An 11,571-nucleotide genomic window follows, 5' to 3' on the forward strand; every position below is an offset into this window, starting at 1 on the left:
GGCTGGGACCTCACTGCAAAAAATCCTTATATCGAAGGATGGACCCCGCACCGAAGTTGTCCCCACCTCAAACTTGTGCTGCCCTGATAGACCCAAGGGAGCCCTACAAACTGACATCAGGAACCTGGACTGCTGAGTTTTCTTTCCCAGGGAAAATGGAAAAAGGATGTACCCAGGGGCCCCTGGCTCTGGGCTGGGACCGCACTGCAAAAAATCCTTATCGAAGGATGGACCCCACACCGAAGTTGTCCCCACCTCAAACTTGTGCTGCCCTGATAGACCCAAGGGAGCCCTACAAACTGACATCAGGAACCTGGACTGCTGAGTTTTCTTCCCCAGGGAAAATGGAAAAAGAATGTGCCCAGGGGCCCCTGGCCCTGGGCTGGGACCTCACTGCAAAAAATCCTTTTATCGAAGGATGGACCCCACACCGAAGTTGTCCCCACCTGAAACTTGTGCTGCCCTGATACACCCAAGGGAGCCCTACAAACTGACATCAGGAACCTGGACTGCTGAGTTTTCTTCCCCAGGGAAAATGGCCAAAGGATGTGCCCAGGGGCCCCTGGCCCTGGGCTTGAACCTCACTGCAAAAAATCCTTTTATCGCTGGATGGACCCCACACCGAAGTTGTCCCCTCCTCAAACTTGTGCTGCCCTGATACACCCAAGGGAGCCCTACAAACTGACATCAGGAACCTGGACTGCTGAGTTTTCTTTCCCAGGGAAAATGGCCAAAGGATGTGCCCAGGGGCCCCTGGCCCTGACTGCAAAAAATCCTTATATCGAAGGATGGAGCCCACACCGAAGTTGTCCCCACCTCAAACTTGTGCTGCCCTGATACACCCAAGGGAGCCCTACAAACTGACATCAGGAACCTGGACTGCTGCGTTTTCTTCCCCAGGGAAAATGGAAAAAGTATGTTCCCAGGGGCCCCTGGCCTTGGGCTGGGACCTCACTGCAAAAAATCCTTATATCGAAGGATGGACCCCAGACCGACGTTGTCCCCACCTCAAACTTGTGCTGCCCTGATAGACCCAAGGGAGCCCTACAAACTGACATCAGGAACCTGGACTGCTGAGTTTTCTTTCCCAGGGAAAATGGCCAAAGGATGTGCCCAGGGGCCCCTGGCCCTGGGCTTGGACCTCACTGCAAAAAATCCATTTATCGAAGGATGGACCCCACACCGAAGTTGTCCCCACCTCAAACTTGTGCTGCCCTGATAGACCCAAGGGAGCCCTACAAACTGACATCAGGAACCTGGACTGCTGAGTTTTCTTTCCCAGGGAAAATGGAAAAAGGATGTACCCAGGGGCCCCTGGCTCTGGGCTGGGACCGCACTGCAAAAAATCCTTATCGAAGGATGGACCCCACACCGAAGTTGTCCCCACCTCAAACTTGTGCTGCCCTGATAGACCCAAGGGAGCCCTACAAACTGACATCAGGAACCTGGACTGCTGAGTTTTCTTCCCCAGGGAAAATGGAAAAAGAATGTGCCCAGGGCCCCCTGGCCCTGGGCTGGGACCTCACTGCAAAAAATCCTTTTATCGAAGGATGGACCCCACACCGAAGTTGTCCCCACCTGAAACTTGTGCTTCCCTGATACACCCAAGGGAGCCCTACAAACTGACATCAGGAACCTGGACTGCTGAGTTTTCTTCCCCAGGGAAAATGGCCAAAGGATGTGCCCAGGGGCCCCTGGCCCTGGGCTTGAACCTCACTGCAAAAAATCCTTTTATCACTGGATGGACCCCACACCGAAGTTGTCCCCTCCTCAAACTTGTGCTGCCCTGATACACCCAAGGGAGCCCTACAAACTGACATCAGGAACCTGGACTGCTGAGTTTTCTTTCCCAGGGAAAATGGCCAAAGGATGTGCCCAGGGGCCCCTGGCCCTGACTGCAAAAAATCCTTATATCGAAGGATGGAGCCCACACCGAAGTTGTCCCCACCTCAAACTTGTGCTGCCCTGATACACCCAAGGGAGCCCTACAAACTGACATCAGGAACCTGGACTGCTGCGTTTTCTTCCCCAGGGAAAATGGAAAAAGTATGTTCCCAGGGGCCCCTGGCCTTGGGCTGGGACCTCACTGCAAAAAATCCTTATATCGAAGGATGGACCCCAGACCGACGTTGTCCCCACCTCAAACTTGTGCTGCCCTGATAGACCCAAGGGAGCCCTACAAACTGACATCAGGAACCTGGACTGCTGAGTTTTCTTTCCCAGGGAAAATGGCCAAAGGATGTGCCCAGGGGCCCCTGGCCCTGGGCTTGGACCTCACTGCAAAAAATCCATTTATCGAAGGATGGACCCCACACCGAAGTTGTCCCCACCTCAAACTTGTGCTGCCCTGATAGACCCAAGGGAGCCCTACAAACTGACATTAGGAACCTGGACTGCGGAGTTTTCTTTCCTAGGGAAAATGGAAAAGGGATGTGCCCAGGTGCCGCTGTCCCTGGGCTGGGCCCTGACTGCAAAGAATCCTTATATCGAAGGATGCACCCCAGACCGACGTTGTCCCCACCTCAAAATTGTGCTGCCCTGATAGACCCAAGGGAGCCCTACAAACTGACATCAGGAACCTGGACTGCTGAGTTTTCTTTCCCAGGGAAAATGGAAAAAGGATGTGCCCGGGGGCCCCTGGCCTTGGGCTGGGACCTCACTGCAAAAAATCCTTATATCGAAGGATGGACCTTGCACCGAAGTTGTCCCCACCTCAAACTTGTGCTGCCCTGATAGACCCAAGGGAGCCCTACAAACTGACATCAGGAACATGGACTGCTGAGTTTTCTTTCCCAGGGGAAATGGAAAAAGGATGTACCCAGGGGCCCCTGGCTCTGGGCTGGGACCGCACTGCAAAAAATCCTTATCGAAGGATGGACCCCACACCGAAGTTGTCCCCACCTCAAACTTGTGCTGCCCTGATAGACCCAAGGGAGCCCTACAAACTGACATCAGGAACCTGGACTGCTGAGTTTTCTTCCCCAGGGAAAATGGAAAAAGAATGTGCCCAGGGGCCCCTGGCCCTGGGCTGGGACCTCACTGCAAAAAATCCTTTTATCGAAGGATGGACCCCACACCGAAGTTGTCCCCTCCTCAAACTTGTGCTGCCCTGATAGACCCAAGGGAGCCCTACAAACTGACATCAGGAACCTGGACTGCTGAGTTTTCTTTCCCAGGGAAAATGGCCAAAGGATGTGCCCAGGGGCCCCTGGCCCTGACTGCAAAAAATCCTTATATCGAAGGATGGAGCCCACACCGAAGTTGTCCCCACCTCAAACTTGTGCTGCCCTGATACACCCAAGGGAGCCCTACAAACTGACATCAGGAACCTGGACTGCTGCGTTTTCTTTCCCAGGGAAAATGGAAAAAGTATGTTCCCAGGGGCCCCTGGCCCTGGGCTTGGACCTCACTGCAAAAAATCCTTTTATCGCTGGATGGACCCCACACCGAAGTTGTCCCCACCTGAAACTTGTGCTGCCCTGATACACCCAAGGGAGCCCTACAAACTGACATCAGGAACCTGGACTGCTGAGTTTTCTTTCCCAGGGAAAATGGAAAAAGGATGTGCCCAGGGGCCCCTGGCCCTGGGCAGGGGCCTCACTACAATAAATCCTTATATCGAAGGATGGACCCCACACCGAAGTTGTCCCCACCTCAAACTTGTGCTGCCCGGATAGACCCAAGGGAGCCCTACAAACTGACATCAGGAACCTGGACTGCTGTGTTTTCTTTCCCAGGGAAAATGGAAAAAGGATGTGCCCAGGGGCCCCTGGCCCTGACTGCAAAAAATCCTTATATCGAAGGATGGACCCCACACCGAAGTTGTCCCCACCTCAAACTTGTGCTGCCCTGATACACCCAAGGGAGCCCTACAAACTGACATCAGGAACCTGGACTGCTGCATTTTCTTTCCCAGGGAAAATGGAAAAAGGATGTTCCCAGGGGCCCCTGGCCCTGGGCTGGGACCTCACTGCAAAAAATCCATTTATCGAAGGATGGACCCCACACCGAAGTTGTCCCCACCTCAAACTTGTGCTGCCCTGATAGACCCAAGGGAGCCCTACAAACTGACATTAGGAACCTGGACTGCGGAGTTTTCTTTCCTAGGGAAAATGGAAAAGGGATGTGCCCAGGTGCCGCTGTCCCTGGGCTGGGCCCTGACTGCAAAGAATCCTTATATCGAAGGATGCACCCCACACCGAAGTTGTCCCCACCTCAAAATTGTGCTGCCCTGATAGACCCAAGGGAGCCCTACAAACTGACATCAGGAACCTGGACTGCTGAGTTTTCTTTCCCAGGGGAAATGGAAAAAGGTTGTGCCCGGGGGCCCCTGGCCTTGGGCTGGGACCTCACTGCAAAAAATCCTTATATCGAAGGATGGAGCCCACACCGAAGTTGTCCCCACCTCAAACTTGTGCTGCCCTGATACACCCAAGGGAGCCCTACAAACTGACATCAGGAACCTGGACTGCTGAGTTTTCTTTCCCAGGGAAAATGGAAAAAGGATATTCCCAGGGGCCCCTGGCTCTGGGCTGGGACCGCACTGCAAAAAATCCTTATATCGAAGGATGGACCCCAGACCGACGTTGTCCCCACCTCAAACTTGTGCTGCCCTGATAGACCCAAGGGAGCCCTACAAACTGACATCAGGAACCTGGACTGCTGAGTTTTCTTTCCCAGGGAAAATGGAAAAAGGATGTGCCCAGGGGCCCCTGGCCCTGGGCCCCTGGCCCTGACTGCAAAAAATCCTTATATCGAAGGATGGATCCCACACCGAAGTTGTCCCCACCTCAAACTTGTGCTGCCCTGATAGACCCAAGGGAGCCCTACAAACTGACATCAGGAACCTGGACTGCTGAGTTTCCTTTCCCAGGGAAAATGGCCAAAGGATGTGCCCGGGGGCCCATGGCCCTGACTGCAAAAAATCCTTATATCGAAGGATGGACCCCACACCGAAGTTGTCCCCACCTCAAACTTGTGCTGCCCGGATAGACCCAAGGGAGCCCTACAAACTGACATCAGGAACCTGGACTGCTGTGTTTTCTTTCCCAGGGAAAATGGAAAAAGGATGTGCCCAGGGGCCCCTGGCCCTGACTGCAAAAAATCCTTATATCGAAGGATGGACCCCACACCGAAGTTGTCCCCACCTCAAACTTGTGCTGCCCTGATACACCCAAGGAAGCCCTACAAACTGACATCAGGAACCTGGACTGCTGCATTTTCTTTCCCAGGGAAAATGGAAAAAGGATGTTCCCAGGGGCCCCTGGCCCTGGGCTGGGCCCTGACTGCAAAGAATCCTTATATCGAAGGACGCACCCCACACCGAAGTTGTCCCCACCTCAAAATTGTGCTGCCCTGATAGACCCAAGGGAGCCCTACAAACTGACATCAGGAACCTGGACTGCTGAGTTTTCTTTCCCAGGGGAAATGGAAAAGGATGTGCCCGGGGGCCCCTGGCCTTGGGCTGGGACCTCACTGCAAAAAATCCTTATATCGAAGGATGGACCCCGCACCGAAGTTGTCCCCACCTCAAACTTGTGCTGCCCTGATAGACCCAAGGGAGCCCTACAAACTGACATCAGGAACCTGGACTGCTGAGTTTTCTTTCCCAGGGAAAATGGAAAAAGGATGTACCCAGGGGCCCCTGGCTCTGGGCTGGGACCGCACTGCAAAAAATCCTTATCGAAGGATGGACCCCACACCGAAGTTGTCCCCACCTCAAACTTGTGCTGCCCTGATAGACCCAAGGGAGCCCTACAAACTGACATCAGGAACCTGGACTGCTGAGTTTTCTTCCCCAGGGAAAATGGAAAAAGAATGTGCCCAGGGGCCCCTGGCCCTGGGCTGGGACCTCACTGCAAAAAATCCTTTTATCGAAGGATGGACCCCACACCGAAGTTGTCCCCACCTGAAACTTGTGCTGCCCTGATACACCCAAGGGAGCCCTACAAACTGACATCAGGAACCTGGACTGCTGAGTTTTCTTCCCCAGGGAAAATGGCCAAAGGATGTGCCCAGGGGCCCCTGGCCCTGGGCTTGAACCTCACTGCAAAAAATCCTTTTATCGCTGGATGGACCCCACACCGAAGTTGTCCCCTCCTCAAACTTGTGCTGCCCTGATACACCCAAGGGAGCCCTACAAACTGACATCAGGAACCTGGACTGCTGAGTTTTCTTTCCCAGGGAAAATGGCCAAAGGATGTGCCCAGGGGCCCCTGGCCCTGACTGCAAAAAATCCTTATATCGAAGGATGGAGCCCACACCGAAGTTGTCCCCACCTCAAACTTGTGCTGCCCTGATACACCCAAGGGAGCCCTACAAACTGACATCAGGAACCTGGACTGCTGCGTTTTCTTCCCCAGGGAAAATGGAAAAAGTATGTTCCCAGGGGCCCCTGGCCTTGGGCTGGGACCTCACTGCAAAAAATCCTTATATCGAAGGATGGACCCCAGACCGACGTTGTCCCCACCTCAAACTTGTGCTGCCCTGATAGACCCAAGGGAGCCCTACAAACTGACATCAGGAACCTGGACTGCTGAGTTTTCTTTCCCAGGGAAAATGGCCAAAGGATGTGCCCAGGGGCCCCTGGCCCTGGGCTTGGACCTCACTGCAAAAAATCCATTTATCGAAGGATGGACCCCACACCGAAGTTGTCCCCACCTCAAACTTGTGCTGCCCTGATAGACCCAAGGGAGCCCTACAAACTGACATCAGGAACCTGGACTGCTGAGTTTTCTTTCCCAGGGAAAATGGAAAAAGGATGTACCCAGGGGCCCCTGGCTCTGGGCTGGGACCGCACTGCAAAAAATCCTTATCGAAGGATGGACCCCACACCGAAGTTGTCCCCACCTCAAACTTGTGCTGCCCTGATAGACCCAAGGGAGCCCTACAAACTGACATCAGGAACCTGGACTGCTGAGTTTTCTTCCCCAGGGAAAATGGAAAAAGAATGTGCCCAGGGGCCCCTGGCCCTGGGCTGGGACCTCACTGCAAAAAATCCTTTTATCGAAGGATGGACCCCACACCGAAGTTGTCCCCACCTGAAACTTGTGCTTCCCTGATACACCCAAGGGAGCCCTACAAACTGACATCAGGAACCTGGACTGCTGAGTTTTCTTCCCCAGGGAAAATGGCCAAAGGATGTGCCCAGGGGCCCCTGGCCCTGGGCTTGAACCTCACTGCAAAAAATCCTTTTATCACTGGATGGACCCCACACCGAAGTTGTCCCCTCCTCAAACTTGTGCTGCCCTGATACACCCAAGGGAGCCCTACAAACTGACATCAGGAACCTGGACTGCTGAGTTTTCTTTCCCAGGGGAAATGGAAAAAGGTTGTGCCCGGGGGCCCCTGGCCTTGGGCTGGGACCTCACTGCAAAAAATCCTTATATCGAAGGATGGAGCCCACACCGAAGTTGTCCCCACCTCAAACTTGTGCTGCCCTGATACACCCAAGGGAGCCCTACAAACTGACATCAGGAACCTGGACTGCTGAGTTTTCTTTCCCAGGGAAAATGGAAAAAGGATATTCCCAGGGGCCCCTGGCTCTGGGCTGGGACCGCACTGCAAAAAATCCTTATATCGAAGGATGGACCCCAGACCGACGTTGTCCCCACCTCAAACTTGTGCTGCCCTGATAGACCCAAGGGAGCCCTACAAACTGACATCAGGAACCTGGACTGCTGAGTTTTCTTTCCCAGGGAAAATGGAAAAAGGATGTGCCCAGGGGCCCCTGGCCCTGGGCCCCTGGCCCTGACTGCAAAAAATCCTTATATCGAAGGATGGATCCCACACCGAAGTTGTCCCCACCTCAAACTTGTGCTGCCCTGATAGACCCAAGGGAGCCCTACAAACTGACATCAGGAACCTGGACTGCTGAGTTTCCTTTCCCAGGGAAAATGGCCAAAGGATGTGCCCGGGGGCCCATGGCCCTGACTGCAAAAAATCCTTATATCGAAGGATGGACCCCACACCGAAGTTGTCCCCACCTCAAACTTGTGCTGCCCGGATAGACCCAAGGGAGCCCTACAAACTGACATCAGGAACCTGGACTGCTGTGTTTTCTTTCCCAGGGAAAATGGAAAAAGGATGTGCCCAGGGGCCCCTGGCCCTGACTGCAAAAAATCCTTATATCGAAGGATGGACCCCACACCGAAGTTGTCCCCACCTCAAACTTGTGCTGCCCTGATACACCCAAGGAAGCCCTACAAACTGACATCAGGAACCTGGACTGCTGCATTTTCTTTCCCAGGGAAAATGGAAAAAGGATGTTCCCAGGGGCCCCTGGCCCTGGGCTGGGCCCTGACTGCAAAGAATCCTTATATCGAAGGACGCACCCCACACCGAAGTTGTCCCCACCTCAAAATTGTGCTGCCCTGATAGACCCAAGGGAGCCCTACAAACTGACATCAGGAACCTGGACTGCTGAGTTTTCTTTCCCAGGGGAAATGGAAAAGGATGTGCCCGGGGGCCCCTGGCCTTGGGCTGGGACCTCACTGCAAAAAATCCTTATATCGAAGGATGGACCCCGCACCGAAGTTGTCCCCACCTCAAACTTGTGCTGCCCTGATAGACCCAAGGGAGCCCTACAAACTGACATCAGGAACCTGGACTGCTGAGTTTTCTTTCCCAGGGAAAATGGAAAAAGGATGTACCCAGGGGCCCCTGGCTCTGGGCTGGGACCGCACTGCAAAAAATCCTTATCGAAGGATGGACCCCACACCGAAGTTGTCCCCACCTCAAACTTGTGCTGCCCTGATAGACCCAAGGGAGCCCTACAAACTGACATCAGGAACCTGGACTGCTGAGTTTTCTTCCCCAGGGAAAATGGAAAAAGAATGTGCCCAGGGGCCCCTGGCCCTGGGCTGGGACCTCACTGCAAAAAATCCTTTTATCGAAGGATGGACCCCACACCGAAGTTGTCCCCACCTGAAACTTGTGCTGCCCTGATACACCCAAGGGAGCCCTACAAACTGACATCAGGAACCTGGACTGCTGAGTTTTCTTCCCCAGGGAAAATGGCCAAAGGATGTGCCCAGGGGCCCCTGGCCCTGGGCTTGAACCTCACTGCAAAAAATCCTTTTATCGCTGGATGGACCCCACACCGAAGTTGTCCCCTCCTCAAACTTGTGCTGCCCTGATACACCCAAGGGAGCCCTACAAACTGACATCAGGAACCTGGACTGCTGAGTTTTCTTTCCCAGGGAAAATGGCCAAAGGATGTGCCCAGGGGCCCCTGGCCCTGACTGCAAAAAATCCTTATATCGAAGGATGGAGCCCACACCGAAGTTGTCCCCACCTCAAACTTGTGCTGCCCTGATACACCCAAGGGAGCCCTACAAACTGACATCAGGAACCTGGACTGCTGCGTTTTCTTCCCCAGGGAAAATGGAAAAAGTATGTTCCCAGGGGCCCCTGGCCTTGGGCTGGGACCTCACTGCAAAAAATCCTTATATCGAAGGATGGACCCCAGACCGACGTTGTCCCCACCTCAAACTTGTGCTGCCCTGATAGACCCAAGGGAGCCCTACAAACTGACATCAGGAACCTGGACTGCTGAGTTTTCTTTCCCAGGGAAAATGGCCAAAGGATGTGCCCAGGGGCCCCTGGCCCTGGGCTTGGACCTCACTGCAAAAAATCCATTTATCGAAGGATGGACCCCACACCGAAGTTGTCCCCACCTCAAACTTGTGCTGCCCTGATAGACCCAAGGGAGCCCTACAAACTGACATCAGGAACCTGGACTGCTGAGTTTTCTTTCCCAGGGAAAATGGAAAAAGGATGTACCCAGGGGCCCCTGGCTCTGGGCTGGGACCGCACTGCAAAAAATCCTTATCGAAGGATGGACCCCACACCGAAGTTGTCCCCACCTCAAACTTGTGCTGCCCTGATAGACCCAAGGGAGCCCTACAAACTGACATCAGGAACCTGGACTGCTGAGTTTTCTTCCCCAGGGAAAATGGAAAAAGAATGTGCCCAGGGGCCCCTGGCCCTGGGCTGGGACCTCACTGCAAAAAATCCTTTTATCGAAGGATGGACCCCACACCGAAGTTGTCCCCACCTGAAACTTGTGCTTCCCTGATACACCCAAGGGAGCCCTACAAACTGACATCAGGAACCTGGACTGCTGAGTTTTCTTCCCCAGGGAAAATGGCCAAAGGATGTGCCCAGGGGCCCCTGGCCCTGGGCTTGAACCTCACTGCAAAAAATCCTTTTATCACTGGATGGACCCCACACCGAAGTTGTCCCCTCCTCAAACTTGTGCTGCCCTGATACACCCAAGGGAGCCCTACAAACTGACATCAGGAACCTGGACTGCTGAGTTTTCTTTCCCAGGGAAAATGGCCAAAGGATGTGCCCAGGGGCCCCTGGCCCTGACTGCAAAAAATCCTTATATCGAAGGATGGAGCCCACACCGAAGTTGTCCCCACCTCAAACTTGTGCTGCCCTGATACACCCAAGGGAGCCCTACAAACTGACATCAGGAACCTGGACTGCTGCGTTTTCTTCCCCAGGGAAAATGGAAAAAGTATGTTCCCAGGGGCCCCTGGCCTTGGGCTGGGACCTCACTGCAAAAAATCCTTATATCGAAGGATGGACCCCAGACCGACGTTGTCCCCACCTCAAACTTGTGCTGCCCTGATAGACCCAAGGGAGCCCTACAAACTGACATCAGGAACCTGGACTGCTGAGTTTTCTTTCCCAGGGAAAATGGCCAAAGGATGTGCCCAGGGGCCCCTGGCCCTGGGCTTGGACCTCACTGCAAAAAATCCATTTATCGAAGGATGGACCCCACACCGAAGTTGTCCCCACCTCAAACTTGTGCTGCCCTGATAGACCCAAGGGAGCCCTACAAACTGACATTAGGAACCTGGACTGCGGAGTTTTCTTTCCTAGGGAAAATGGAAAAGGGATGTGCCCAGGTGCCGCTGTCCCTGGGCTGGGCCCTGACTGCAAAGAATCCTTATATCGAAGGATGCACCCCAGACCGACGTTGTCCCCACCTCAAAATTGTGCTGCCCTGATAGACCCAAGGGAGCCCTACAAACTGACATCAGGAACCTGGACTGCTGAGTTTTCTTTCCCAGGGAAAATGGAAAAAGGATGTGCCCGGGGGCCCCTGGCCTTGGGCTGGGACCTCACTGCAAAAAATCCTTATATCGAAGGATGGACCCCGCACCGAAGTTGTCCCCACCTCAAACTTGTGCTGCCCTGATAGACCCAAGGGAGCCCTACAAACTGACATCAGGAACATGGACTGCTGAGTTTTCTTTCCCAGGGGAAATGGAAAAAGGATGTACCCAGGGGCCCCTGGCTCTGGGCTGGGACCGCACTGCAAAAAATCCTTATCGAAGGATGGACCCCACACCGAAGTTGTCCCCACCTCAAACTTGTGCTGCCCTGATAGACCCAAGGGAGCCCTACAAACTGACATCAGGAACCTGGACTGCTGAGTTTTCTTCCCCAGGGAAAATGGAAAAAGAATGTGCCCAGGGGCCCCTGGCCCTGGGCTGGGACCTCACTGCAAAAAATCCTTTTATCGAAGGATGGACCCCACACCGAAGTTGTCCCCTC

This window comes from Lonchura striata, chromosome W (assembly GCF_050655825.1).
Source record: "Lonchura striata isolate lonStrDom1 chromosome W, ASM5065582v1, whole genome shotgun sequence".
NCBI lineage: Eukaryota > Metazoa > Chordata > Aves > Passeriformes > Estrildidae > Lonchura > Lonchura striata.